Source organism: Chenopodium quinoa, unplaced genomic scaffold, assembly GCF_001683475.1.
Source record: "Chenopodium quinoa cultivar QQ74 unplaced genomic scaffold, ASM168347v1, whole genome shotgun sequence".
Lineage (NCBI taxonomy): Eukaryota > Viridiplantae > Streptophyta > Magnoliopsida > Caryophyllales > Amaranthaceae > Chenopodium > Chenopodium quinoa.
In genome coordinates, this window is record NW_018742468.1 from 30537 (window position 1) to 45172 (window position 14636).

General features: G+C 31.0%; 1 long non-coding RNA gene across 1 annotated transcript; it reads left to right on the top strand.

The window, feature by feature from the left end:
• Nucleotides 1-10625: 10625 nt before the first annotated feature.
• On the top strand, nucleotides 10626-10942 carry LOC110719052. The gene is made up of 2 exons (XR_002511005.1): nucleotides 10626-10703; nucleotides 10875-10942. It is a non-coding gene; the product is annotated as an uncharacterized LOC110719052 (long non-coding RNA).
• Nucleotides 10943-14636: the final 3694 nt, after the last annotated feature.

The window sequence follows — 14636 nt, forward strand, 5'->3', positions numbered from 1 at the left end:
TGGTTTAAGCAATTAGGAATCTTCTTAATTTCTGTTATTTTAGTTTAAAATAATTTCTAAGTCAATTAGGAATTGTTTTAAGAAGTTTTAGTTTAATTAGAACTAGTCTTATTACTAGTTTCCTAGTTCCATTAGAATTGGTTTTCCTATTCTATCTAGGATACTTGGGGATCAAGGCTAGGGTTTTTTTTCCTAGTTCGAATAGACTTAGGAATAGTTAGTTTAGTCTATAAATAAGGGATTTTTCGTGGCTTTGTATACACAACCAAAACCAGAAAATTCAATACAAGTTTATTGTTTGTTTTGCTTAATTGCTTACAAATTCTTTTGCTAGTTTTCAATTCAAGGAGTTGTTTTGATAATTAGAACGTTCAATTCTTAGTTCTAGGAGTAGTCTAAGTTTTGTTCATCAAAGTACTTAGTTCCAGGAGTGGTCTAGGTAATTTGAGAGGCGTTGAATTCGTTCCAGGAGTGGTCGTTTTCAAAGTCATATCCGGTTCGTTATTCTTAAGTTGTTCGATTTTCTTAGGAAATTCGAAGGGCTTGTGTTACTTGTGTGATTTTAGATTCTTTATTAAGTTAAGGGGTTTAAATCCACATCATTACCTTTGCTTGAATGTGTTTGACTTTCATTTGATTCAATTAGCTTTGTTGAATGCATTAGACTTTAATTTGATTCAATTAGATTTGTTGAATTAATTTGAATCAAAAAGTTTTGGTTGACTGTGTTTGACTTTAATTTGATTCAATTAGCTTTATTGAATGCATTTGACTTTTATTTTATTCAAAAAGAATTGTTTGAATGTGTTTGAATTTCATTTAATTCAATTTGCTTTATTAAATGCATTTGACTATCATTTGATTCAAATAGATTTGTTTGAATGTGTTTCACTTTCATTTGATTCAATTACCTTTGCTTGAATGTGTTTGACTTTTATTTAATTAAATTAGCTTTGTAGAACGCATTTTACTTCTATTTCATTAAATTAGCTTTGTTGAATGCATTAAACTTTCATTAGTTTTAGAAAGCTTTGCTTGAATGTGTTTGACTTTCATTCGATTCAATTAGCTTTATATAATGCATTTGACTTTCATTTGATTCAAAAAGCTTTGTTTGAATGTGTTTGACTTTCATTTGATTCAATTAACTTTGTTTGAATGTGTTTGACTTTCATTTGATTCAATTAGCTTTGTTGAATGCCTTTGACTTTCATTTGATTCAAAAAGCTTTGTTAGAATGTGTTTGACTTTCATTTGATTTAAATATCTTTGTTTAATTGTGTTTGACTTTCATTCGATTCAATTAGCTTTGTAGAATGCATTAGACTTTAATTTGATTCAAAATGCTTTATTTGAATGTGTTTGACTTTCATTTGATTCAATTAGCTTGAATGAATTCATTTGACTTTCATTTAATTCAAAAAGCTTTGTTTGAAAATGTTTGACTTTCATTTGATTTAAATAGCTTTGTTTAATTGTGTTTGACTTTCATTAGATTCAATTAGCTTTGTAGAATGCAATTGACTTTTATTTGATTAAATTAGCTTTGTTGAATGTATTTGACTTTAATTTGATTCAAAAAGCTTTGGTTGACTGTGTTTGACTTTCATTTGATTCAATTAGCTTTATTGAATGCATTCAACTTTTATTTGATTCAAAAAGATTTCTTTGAATGTGTTTGACTTTAATTTGATTCAAAAAGCTTTGTTTGAATTTGTTTGACTTTCATTTGATTCAATTAGCTTTGTTTGAATGTGTTTGACTTCCATTTGATTCGTTTAGCTTTGTAGAATGCATTTAACTTTCATTTGATTCAATTAGCTTTGTAGAATGCATATGACTTTCATTTGATTAAATTAGCTTTGTTGAATGCATTTGACTTTCATTAGATTTAAAACGCTTTGTTTGAAAGTGTTTGACTTTCATTTGTTTTAATAAGCTTTCTTTGAATGTGTTTGACTTTAATTTGATTCAAAAAGCTTTGTTTGAATTTGTTTGACTTTCATTTGATTCAATTAGCTTTGTTTGAATGTGTTTGACTTCCATTTGATTCGTTTAGCTTTGTAGAATGCATTTAACATTCATTTGATTCAATTAGCTTTGTAGAATGCATTAGACTTTAGTTTGATTCAAAAAGCTTTATTTGAATGTGTTTGACTTTTATATGATTCAATTAACTAGAATGAATTCATTTGACTTTCATTTGATTCAAAAAGCTCTGTTTGAATGTGTTTGACTTTCATTTGACTCAATTAGGTTTGTTTGAATGTGTTTGACTTTCATTTGTTTCAATTACCATTGTTGAATGCATTTGACTTTCATTTGATTCAAAAAGCTTTGTTTGAATGTGTTTGACTTTCATTTGATTTAAATAGCTTTGTTTAATTGTGTTTGACTTTCATTTGATTTAATTAGCTTTGTAGAATGCATTAGACTTTAATTTGATTCTAAAAGCTTTGTTTGAATGTGTTTGACTTTCATTCGATTCAATTAGCTTTGATGAATGCATTTGACTTTCATTTGATTCAAAAAGCTCTGTTTGAATGTGTTTGAGTTTTATTTGACTCAAGTAGGTTTGTTTGAATGTGTTTGACTTTCGTTTGATTCAATTAGCTTTTTTTGAATGTGTTTGACTTTCATGTTATTCAATTAGCTTTGTTTAATGCATTAGCTTTAATTTGATTCAAAAAGCTTTGTTTGAATGTGTTTGACTTTCAATTGATTCTATCAGCTTTGTTTGAATGTGTTTGACTTTCATTTGATTCAATTAGCTTTGTAGAATGCAATTGACTTTTATTTGATTAAATTAGATTTGTTGAATTAATTTGAATAAAAAAGTTTTGGTTGACTGTGTTTGACTTTAATTTGATTCAATTAGCTTTATTGAATGCATTTGACTTTTAATTGATTCAAAAAGAATTGTTTGAATGTGTTTGAATTTCATTTAATTCAATTAGCTTTGCTTGAATGTGTTTGACTTTCATTTGATTCAATTAGCTTTGTTGAATGCATTAGACTTTAATTTGATTCAATTAGATTTGTTGAATTAATTTGAATCAAAAAGTTTTGGTTGACTGTGTTTGACTTTAATTTAATTCAATTCGCTTTATTGAATGCATTTGACTTTTATTTGATTCAAAAAGAATTGTTTGAATGTGTTTGAATTTCATTTAATTCAATTTGCTTTATTAAATGCATTTGACTATCATTTGATTCAAATAGATTTGTTTGAATGTGTTTCACTTTCATTTAATTCAATTAGCTTTGTTTGAATGTGTTTGACTTTCATTTGATTCAATTAACTTATTTTGAATGTGTTTGACTTTCATTTGATTCAATTAGCTTTGTTGAATGCATTTGACTTTCATTTGATTCAAAAAGCTTTGTTAGAATGTGTTTGACTTTCATTTGATTTAAATAGCATTGTTTAATTGTGTTTGACTTTCATTCGATTCAATTAGCTTTGTAGAATGCATTAGACTTTAATTTGATTCAAAAAGCTTTATTTGAATGTGTTTGACTTTCATTTGATTCAATTAGCTTGAATGAATTCATTTGACTTTCATTTAATTCAAAAAGCTTTGTTTGAAAATGTTTGACTTTCATTTGATTTAAATAGCTTTGTTTAATTGTGTTTGACTTTCATTAGATTCAATTAGCTTTGTAGAATGCAATTGACTTTTATTTGATTGAATTAGCTTTGTTGAATGTATTTGACTTTAATTTGAATCAAAAAGCTTTGGTTGACTGTGTTTGACTTTCATTTGATTCAATTAGCATTATTGAATGCATTCAACTTTTATTTGATTCAAAAAGATTTGTTTGAATGTGTTTGACTTTCATTTAATTCAATTAGCTTTGCTTGAATGTGTTTAACTTTCATTTGATTCAATTAGCTTTGTAGAATGCATATGACTTTCATTTGATTAAATTAGCTTTGTTGAATGCATTTGACTTTCATTTGATTTAAAACGCTTTGTTTGAAAGTGTTTGACTTTCATTTGTTTTAATAAGCTTTCTTTGAATGTGTTTGACTTTAATTTGATTCAAAAAGCTTTGTTTGAATTTGTTTGACTTTCATTTGATTCAATTAGCTTTGTTTGAATGTGTTTGACTTCCATTTGATTCGTTTAGCTTTGTAGAATGCTATTAACATTCATTTGATTCAATTAGCTTTGTAGAATGCATTAGACTTTAGTTTGATTCAAAAAGCTTTATTTGAATGTGTTTGACTTTCATATGATTCAATTAACTAGAATGAATTCATTTGACTTTCATTTGATTCAAAAAGCTCTGTTTGAATGTGTTTGACTTTCATTTGACTCAATTAGGTTTGTTTGAATGTGTTTAACTTTCATTTGTTTCAATTACCGTTGTTGAATGCATTTGACTTTCATTTGATTCAAAAAGCTTTGTTTGAATGTGTTTGACTTTCATTTGATTTAAATAGCTTTGTTTAATTGTGTTTGACTTTGATTTGATTTAATTAGCTTTGTAGAATGCATTAGACTTTAATTTGATTCTAAAAGCTTTGTTTGTATGTGTTTGACTTTCATTCGATTCAATTAGCTTTGATGAATGCATTTGACTTTCATTTGATTCAAAAAGCTCTGTTTGAATGTGTTTGAGTTTTATTTGACTCAATTAGGTTTGTTTGAATGTGTTTGACTTTCATTTGATTCAATTAGCTTTTTTTGAATGTGTTTGACTTTCATGTTATTCAATTAGCTTTGTTTAATGCATTAGCTTTAATTTGATTCAAAAAGCTTTGTTTGAATGTGTTTGACTTTCATTTGATTCTATCAGCTTTGTTTGAATGTGTTTGACTTTCATTTGATTCAATTAGCTTTGTAGAATGCAATTGACTTTTATTTGATTAAATTAGATTTGTTGAATTAATTTGAATCAAAAAGTTTTGGTTGACTGTGTTTGACTTTAATTTGATTCAATTAGCTTTATTGAATGCATTTGACTTTTATTTCATTCAAAAAGAATTGTTTGAATGTGTTTGAACTTCATTTAATTCAATTAGCTTTGCATGAATGTGTTTGACTTTCATTTGGTTTAATTAGCTTTGTTAAATGCATTAGACTTTAATTTGATTCAATTAGCTTTGTAGAATGCATTAGACTTTAATTTGATTCAAAAAGCTTTATTTGAATGTGTTTGCCTTTCATTTGATTTAATTAGCTTGAATGAACTCATTTGACTTCATTTGATTCAAAAACCTTTGTTTGAATGTGTTTGACTTTCATTTGATTCAATTAGGTTTGTTTGAATGTATTTGACTTTCATTCGATTCAATTAGCTTTGATGAATGCATTTGACTTTAATTTGATTCAAAAAGCTCTGTTTGAATGTGTTTGACTTTTATTTGACTCAATTTGGTTTATTTGAATGTGTTTGACTTTCATTTGATTCAATTAGATTTGATGAATGCATTTAACTTTCATTTGATTCAAAAAGATTTGTTTATATGTGTTTGACTTTCATTTGACTTAATTAGGTTTGTTTGAATGTGTTTGATTTTCATTTGATTCAATTAGCTTTGTTGAATTCATTTGACTTTCATTTAATTCAAAAAGCTTTGTTTGAATGTGTTTGACTTTCATTTGATTCAATTAGCATTGTTTAATTCATTAGACTTTAATTTGATTCAAAAAGCTTTGTTTAAATGTGTTTGACTTTCATTTGATTCAATTAGCTTTGTAGAATGCATTAGACTTTAATTTGATTCAATTAGCTTTGTAGAATGCATTAGACTTTAATTAGATTCAAAAAGGTTTATTTGAATGTTTTTGACTTTCATTTGATTCAATTAGCTTGAATGAATTCATTTAACTTTCATTTGATTAAAAAACCTTTGTTTGAATATGTTTGACTTTCATTTGATTCAATTAGGTTTGTTTGAATGTGTTTGACTTTTATTCGATTCAAATAGCTTTAATGAATGCACTTGACTTTCATTTGATTCAAAAAGCACTGTTTGAATGTGTTTGACTTTCATTTGACTCAATTAGGTTTGTTTGAATGTGTTTGACTTTCATTTGATTCATTTAGCTTTTTTTGAATGTGTTTGATTTTCTTTTGATTCAATTAGCTTTGTAGAATGCATTTGACTTTCATTTGATTGAATTAGCTTTGTTGAATGCATTAGACTTTAATTTGAATAAAAAATCTTTGGTTGACTGTGTTTGACTATCATTTGATTCAAATAGATTTGTTTGAATGTGTTTGACTTTCATTTGTTTGAATTAGTTTTGCTTGAATGTGTTTGACTTTCATTTGATTCAATTAGCTATGTAGAATGCATTTGACTTTTATTTGATTAAATTAGCATTGTTAAATGCATTAAACTTTCATTTGATTTAGAAAGCTTTGTTTGAAAGTGTTTGACTTTCACTTGATTCAATTAGCTTTGCTTGAATGTGTTTGACTTTCATTTGATTCAATTAGCTTTATAGAATGCATTTGACTTTCATTTGATTCAAAAAGCTTTGTTTGAATGTGTTAGACTTTCATTTGATTCAATTAACTTTGTTTGAATGTGTTTGACTTTCATTTGATTCAATTAGCTTTGTTGAATGCATTTGGCTTTAATTTGATTCAAAAAGCTTTGTTTGAATGTTTTAACTTTCATTTGATTCAATTAGGTTTGTTTGAATGTGTTTGATTTATATTCGTTTCAATTAGCTTTGATGAATGCATTTGACTTTTATTTGATGCAATTAGCTTGGATGAATGCATTTGACTTTTATTTGATTCAATTAGGTTTGTTTGAATGTGTTCGACTTTCATTCAATTGCATTAGCTTTGATGAATGCATTTGACTTTCATTTGATTCAAATGCTCTGTTTGAATGTGTTTGACTTTCATTTGATTCAATTAGCTTTATTGAATGCATTTGACTTTCATTTGATTCAAAAAGCTTTGTTTGAAAGTGTTTGACTTTCATTTGATTTAATAAGCTTTGTTTGAATGTGATTGACTTTAATTTGATTCAAAAAGATTTGTTTGAATGTGTTTGACTTTCATTTCATTCAATTAGGTTTGCTTGAATGTGTTTGACTTTCATTTGATTGAATTTGCTTTGTAGAATGCATTTGACTTTCATTTGATCCGAAAAGCTTTGTTTGAATGTGTTTAACTTTCAATTGATTCAAGTAACTTTGTTTGATTTTTTTTTTTACTTTCATTTGATTCAATTAGCTTTGTTGAATGCATTTGACTTTCATTTAATTCAAAAATCGTTGTTTGAATGTGTTTGACTTTCATTTGATTCAATTAGGTTTGTTTAAATTTGTTTGTTTTTTATTCGATTCAATTAGCTTTGATGAATGCATTTGACTTTTATTTGATTCAATTAGCTTTGATGAATGCATTTGACTTTTATTTGATTCAAATAGGTTTGTTCGAATGTGTTTGACTTTCATTCGATTCAATTAGCTTTGATGAATGCATTTGACTTTCATTTGATTAAAAAAGCTGTGGTAGAATGTGTTTGACTTTCATTTGATTCAATTAGCTTTATAGAATGCATTTGACTTTCATTTGATTCAATTAGGTTTGTTGAATGCATTAGACTTTAATTTGATTAAAAATGCTTTGTTTGAATGTGTTTGACTTTCATTTGATTCAATTAGCTTTGTTTGAATGTGTTTGGCATTCATTTGATTCAATTTGCTTTGTTTAACGCATTAGACTTTAATTTGAATCAAAAAGCTTTGGTTGACTGTGTTTGACTTTCATTAGATTCAATTAGCTTTATTGAATGCATTTGACTTGTATTTGATTTTGAAAGATTTGTTTGAATGTGTTTGACTTTCATTTGATTCAATTAGCTTTGCTTGAATGTGTTTGACTTTCATATTATTCAATTAGCTTTGTATAATGCATTTGACTTTCATTTGATTCGAAAAGCTTTGTTTGAATGTGTTTGACTTTTATTTGATTCAATTAACTTTGTTTGAATGTGTTTGACTTTCATTTGATTCAATTAGCTTTGTTTGAATGTGTATGACTTTCATTAGATTCAATTAGCTTTGTAGAATGCAATTGACTTTTATTTAATTAAATTAGCTTTGTTGAATGTATTAGACTTTAATTTCAATCAAAAAGCTTTGGTTGACTGTGTTTGACTTTCATTTCATTGAATTAGCTTTGTTGAATGCATTTTACTTTTATTTTATTCAAAAAGATTTGTTTGAATGTGTTTGACTTTCATTTGATTCAATTAGCTTTCACTAGTAGAAAAATTGAAAAAGGCATCCCCCTTTTGCCACCAGTTCTTTAAAACCGGTGGGAAAAGTTTTGTTTTATAAAAAAAAAAAAAAAAGAGGGAAAATGGATTTGCCACTGGGTCTAACAAAACCGGTGGGAAAAGTATGTTTCTCGCACCGGTTCTAACAAAACCGGTGGGAAAAGTGTTATGAAATAAAAAAAAACCGCTTATATTCTTCTTTCTTTCTCCTTCAATTCCTTGATCTTTCCTCCTCTCTCGTCTGCGCTACCTCTCTCTCCTCTCCCTCTCCTCCATTAAAACGAACCTCTCTGTACTCCTTCATATCTTTCTCGTCGTACTCCTTCCTCTCTCCCTCGTCCATTTAAGCGTTTCTCGCTGTACTCTTTCCTCTCTCTCTCCTCCATTTAAGCGTACTCGAAATTCTCCATTGAAGGGGCTTATGAGCTTTCTCTCCTCCATTGAAGCAGTCTCTAAGGTTAGATGCTTCTTTTTCTTTAATCATCTAATATTAATTTTGACAATCTAGTGTTAATCATGTATTTAATTGTTAGTATATACTCAATTTAGGGTTATTCGAAGTTGGAAAATTGAACTATTGGTTATACAAAGTCGAAGAATTTAACGTAATTTTTGGAGTCTAGTTTGATAATTGAGTCAATTTTGGTTGCTAATTTGTGAATTTTAGTTTATTTATTTTATTTTATAGGAAAAACACAAATTCACAAATTCTGGGGGTGGGGGACTGGTTTCAGGGGTAGAGTTTCGAGTCTACAGCAGTTTCGGGTCAGGGAAAGGGGTGGGGGTTTCTGGTGGGGAAAGGGATGGGAGTTAGGGTGGTTTCGGGTTAAGGAAATCAAGTTTTGGGCGGTTTCGTTGGTGGGGCTGGGGCGGGGGGTCTATTGCGCTTATGTGGCTCTGGAAGGAGGGTGGTTTTGGTGGTGGTGCAGAGGGAGGGGGTGGCTGTCGGGGCTGGGTTGGGGAGTGGTTGTTGGGCTGAAACACAGTCAAGAGATAGACAGGAGAATAGGGTTTTGGGAGGGTTCAAGGTGAAGGATGTTGTTAGTGGGGAGGTTAAGGATGTGCAGGTTTCTTATTTTTCGGTGTTTAGAGAGACATAAAGAGCAATGATATAAATCGAAATGATGACCGGGTTACGGAATGCACATTGTGGATTTGTGGTACAATCGTATAAGTGTTGTGATATGTTTTGTTGATGATGTTATCAGGGAGATGATTTGTGTGTTAGCTACTACTACATTGACAGTGAGCTCAATGCTTATGCCATATCTTCTGCTCAGGTCAACTCCTTAGCTTGCTTATCTATTTTTATACAACTATTTTACGAATACACAAAGGAAGTACGGAATTATGTTGAGTACATTTGATAATTCGGTTCCATGGAAAGTCGAAAAACCTTTAAACTGTTGCCATGCTTCGGTGATTGTAAGTTGTAATTGCTCTGTGTAAATGGATCATTTGGTAAAAAAAAAAAAAAAAAAAAAAAAATAAGTTGTTTTGATGAACTATTTTAATGTTAATTTGTTTTATGGAATGAGTGTTACCCTTGGCCCTAAATCTCCAAGACGATACAGAAAAAGTGTCAGTGGGATGTCTTTGTGGCTTGACGGCTTTAAGAGAAGTAATGTTGTTTCTGCATCTGGTATACTTGAGTTTGCTTACAGGTTTGCTTTCCGAAATTTACTTAAGTTTTTAGTGACAATGTTAAAATTATTCCGTTGAGACATTAAAAATAAGGAATTGGCAATCCTCTTTATGTGATCATAGGGATAAAACCGAATTGGGTAGTGAAGATGAGAAATCTTATCAGTCCGATTAGTGCCATTTTTATAGATTGATCAATGGATTTTGTAAATGTTACTAACAAATCAATTATGTTTCATAACTTGATGCTTGAATCTTGGTGTTAGATTTTATTACATATATGCTGCTGTTTTGATTCTTTGTAATTTACGTGAGAATCGTAAAAGGAGGTATTAATTGCTTTCTTATGGTAATAAATAATTGTCGTAGTAGACCTCATTACAGCTTATAATGTCATATTACTGTGTTTGGCTGGTGTCATTGCTTTGCTAAGAATGTATAATTCAAGTATAATTTACATCTTAATATGATTTTTGGTCTCAGTATCTCAAGTGCTCTCTTTCTCCACCCTCTTTGTCAATCTATCCTTGTTGGAGAGTAATTTCTTGTAGATTCAAATCATGGTGAAACTACTGATCTGAAAAGAACTCTGATTGCACTTTACTTGATGACTATAAGAGTATAAGCTGGCTACTTCTTTTGTAGGGATTTGCAGAAGGCGACTCAGAATTTCACAACATTGGTTGGCCAGGGTGCATATGGTCCTCTGTACAAAGCTCAAATGTCAACTGGTGAAATAGTTGCTGTGAAGGTGCTGGCAACTGATTCAAAGCAAGGGGAGCGAGAATTTGAAACAGAGGTAATGTCATATTTTAATCAGTGCAGCTTCTTAGCGGCATATAATCTATACCAAGGTTCATCCTTATATGTCCTGTGTGGTAGACAAGTTGCTGTCTCTTTTTATGCTGTAGTTATTTTGCTGATTGATTCTTGATCTCACCTTCTTTTATTGCATGCTCTTGTTTCTCAGGTTAAGCTGTTAGGAAGGTTGCATCACAGGAACCTCTTGAATTTGCTTGGATATTGTACAGAGAAGGGTAGTATCCGAATTGGGTTGAAATTTGTTGTGAAATAGAACTATAGGACTTGAATTACAATCTTGGGTTGATTATTCCAATTTTAGGTGAGCTGCCATCGGCAATGAGGACATCAGCTTGGGTGGGGAAATGGCATTTGATACTACAAAGACAAACACCATTGCCACCAATGTCACCGTGCTCTGCTCTGCATCAGTTTTGCATTCTTGCCACCCTTGAAGTCCTTAGTTCTATTAGTTTTTGTATACTGTCAGACAGCATATGTTAATGTTTATATGTCCAAAAATATATATGTTATTGTTTATATGTCCATTTTTTTTTAGTTTTTTAAAGTGTAATATTACAAGTTATTGAGGCAAATATATGTGTTTTATGTATATTATGATTATATATAAGTATTTGGTACAATTTAAGTGAAAAAAATGCAAAAAAAAAAAAAAAAAAGTTAATTTTTTGGGGCACTTTTGCCACCGGGTCAGTGTGAAAATCAGTGGGAAATGTTATAGTTTTTGCCACCGGTTCACTTGAAAACCGGTGGGAAAAGTCCTCCAGCTATAAGATAAATCACATGTTTTTGCCACCGGTTCACTCCAAAACCGGTGGGAAAAGTGGTTTTTGCCACCGGTTTTGAACCGGTGGGAAATCTTTGGGGATTTAGCACCCCCCAAATCAAGAACGGTTCAAAACCGGTGGGGAATGAGTGGTTTGAACCGGTGGGGATTGGGGTTTTTTGCCTAGTGTTTGCTTGAATGTGTTTGACTTTCATTTGATTCAATTAGCTTTGTAGAATGCATTTGACTTTCATTTGATTTGAAAAGCTTTGTTTGAATGTGTTTGACTTTCATTTGATTCAATTAGCTTTGTTGAATGCATTTGACTTTCATTTAATTCAAAAAGCTTTGTTTGAAAATGTTTGACTTTCATTTGATTTAAATAGCTTTGTTTAATTGTGTTTGACTTTCATTAGATTCTTTTTTTTTTTTTTTTGAAAAGGTAAGAAAATTATTAATACCAAAAGACGAGGGACAAGACCTCAAGTACAACCCCAGACCTAGGAGAGACCACCTTCTAGGAAGGGTGCCTCAAAGCTAGGATGGGCTAGGCACAAAGTTGGAAGGCACAACAGCCCATAAGTTCTAGCACAAAGCAAACAAACCAAGACAAACTAAAAAAAAACAAAGCTAAAAGGCCCAAAACAAAAGGGCCTATCGAGGAATACAACTTCTAAGCATAAACAGCCATTTACAATGCTGTTTTTTCCACTTACTACCAATATTTTGCTGAATTCTATCAACAATCTCTGTGCACATTTTAGTGCATAATCTTCTCGGATGAGGAACAACAACATTCCAGAAGGTGTGATTCCGTGCATACCAAAGGTAGTACACCAAACCAGTAAGGACAACAAAGCCCACCTTTCTCTTAATAGGGTCTTTAAACAATTTTTTCCAACATTTCCAGGTGCTGTTAATATCAACATGATTATCTGAAATCTGCAACAAATGACAGATAATATTCATACATCTTCTGCTGTAAGGACAGTTGAAAAATAGGTGACTATGATCTTCCCTCTGATCTCCACAAAGATAGCAAGTAGCAGAGTCACTAACACCCATTCTCAGTAATTTATCTCTTGTTCTCAGTCTGCCCAAAATAGCCATCCAAGCTATAATAGAATGTCTAGGAACATTGTAATGATTCCAGATCCAGCTATCCCAATCTATAGTCTGTGAACCTCTCTATAACCAGGCATATCCATCTGAGATAGAGTACTTCCCCTCTTTCCAGTGTTCAGAGTGAAAACCATCCTTTAACTCATCCTTAACAGAGCAGATCCTCTTCCAAGCCCAGCCATCAGCTTTCTTGGGGACATAGGACCACCAATTAGTCTCTTTCATGTAGACATTGTGGATCCATTTAACCCATAATGAGTCTTGTTTCTGAGCCACCTTCCAAACAAACTTGCCTAGGGAAGCCTTATTCCACAGCTCACAATCTCTGATCCCCATACCACCAGTCTTCTTAGCTCGACAAATCCAACTCCAAGCAACAGGAGGGCATTTAGACAATGAAGCTGACCCACACCATAAGAAATGCCCTGCATAGCTGATTTATCCTGTTAATGACTGTCTTAGGAAACAGAATACATTGTGCCCAGTAGGTGTGTAGGCTCATAAGAACAGAATTTATGAGCACCACTCTTGCAGCATAAGAAAGGTTCCTACTGGACCACCTAGTCATCCTAGCCAGCATACTGTCAATTAACCCATCAAAATCACTAACCTTCATGTATCTGCTATTCAAAGGTATACCCAAGTATTTAAAAGGCATACAGCCTTCCACAAACCCCGAGTGCTGTAAAATCTCCTTCTTAATATCAGGATGAACATTACCAAAATAGATGGCAGTCTTATCAGAGTTAGCTAGCAACCCCGAGACCTTTTCAAACATTTTCAGAGCTCTTGTAAGATAGCTCACTGATTTTTTTATCCCCATAAGCAAAGAGCATTAAATCATCAGCAAACACCAGATGATTAAGTTTCAACTCTTTGCACCTATAGTGAAACTTGAAACCCTTCTTGTGCCCTACCTTCCTTAGCAGCCTGGTTAAATACTCCATTACAATCACAAAGAGAAGAGGAGACATGGGATCTCCCTGTCTCACACCTCTCTTACCGGAAAGAAACCATGCATACCCCCATTTAGAAAGATGGAATAAGAGGGAGAGGTCACACATTCCATAATCCAGTGAACAAACTGAGTAGGGAAACCAAAACAGCCTAGCATATCCTCAATAAAGCTCCAGTAAACTGAATCATAGGCTTTTCGAAGATCAACCTTCACAATACACCTAGGAGACTTCCTTTTATTATTATAATCTTCAAGAATATCTTGACAAATAAGCACATTGTCTAAAATCGACCTACCAACAATAAAAGCACCTTGGGACTCATCAATTAGCACAGGTAACACCTCTTTCATCCTAGAGCACAAAATTTTCGAGATAATTTGTAGAGAACATTACAGCATGCTATTGGTTCAAAACTTTTCATTAGATTCAATTAGCTTTGTAGAATGCAATTGACTTTTATTTGACTAAATTAGCTTTGTTGAATTTATTAGACTTTAATTTGAATCAAAAAGCTTTGGTTGACCGTGTTTGACTTTCATTTTGATTCAATTAGCTTTATTTGAATGCATTTGACTTTTATTTGATTCAAAAAGATTTGTTTGAATGTCTTTGACTTTCATTTAATTCAATTAGCTTTGCTTGAATGTGTTTAACTTTCATTTGATTCAATTAGCTTTGTAGAATGCATATGACTTTCATTTGATTAAATTAGCTTTGTTGAATGCATTTGACTTTTCATTGATTTAAAACGCTTTGTTTGAAAATGTTTGACTTTCATTTGATTTAATAAGCTTTGGTTGAATGTGTTTGACTTTAATTTGATTCAAAAACTTTGTTTGAATTTGTTTGACTTTCATTTGATTCAATTAGCTTTGTTTGAATGTGTTTGGCTTCCATTTGATTCGTTTAGCTTTGTAGAATGCATTTAACATTCATTTGATTCAATTAGCTTTGTTGAATGCATTTGACTTTCATTTAATTCAGAAAGCTTGATTGAATGTGTTTGACTTCCATTTGACTCAATTAGTTTTATAGAATGCATTTGACTTTCATTTGATTCGAA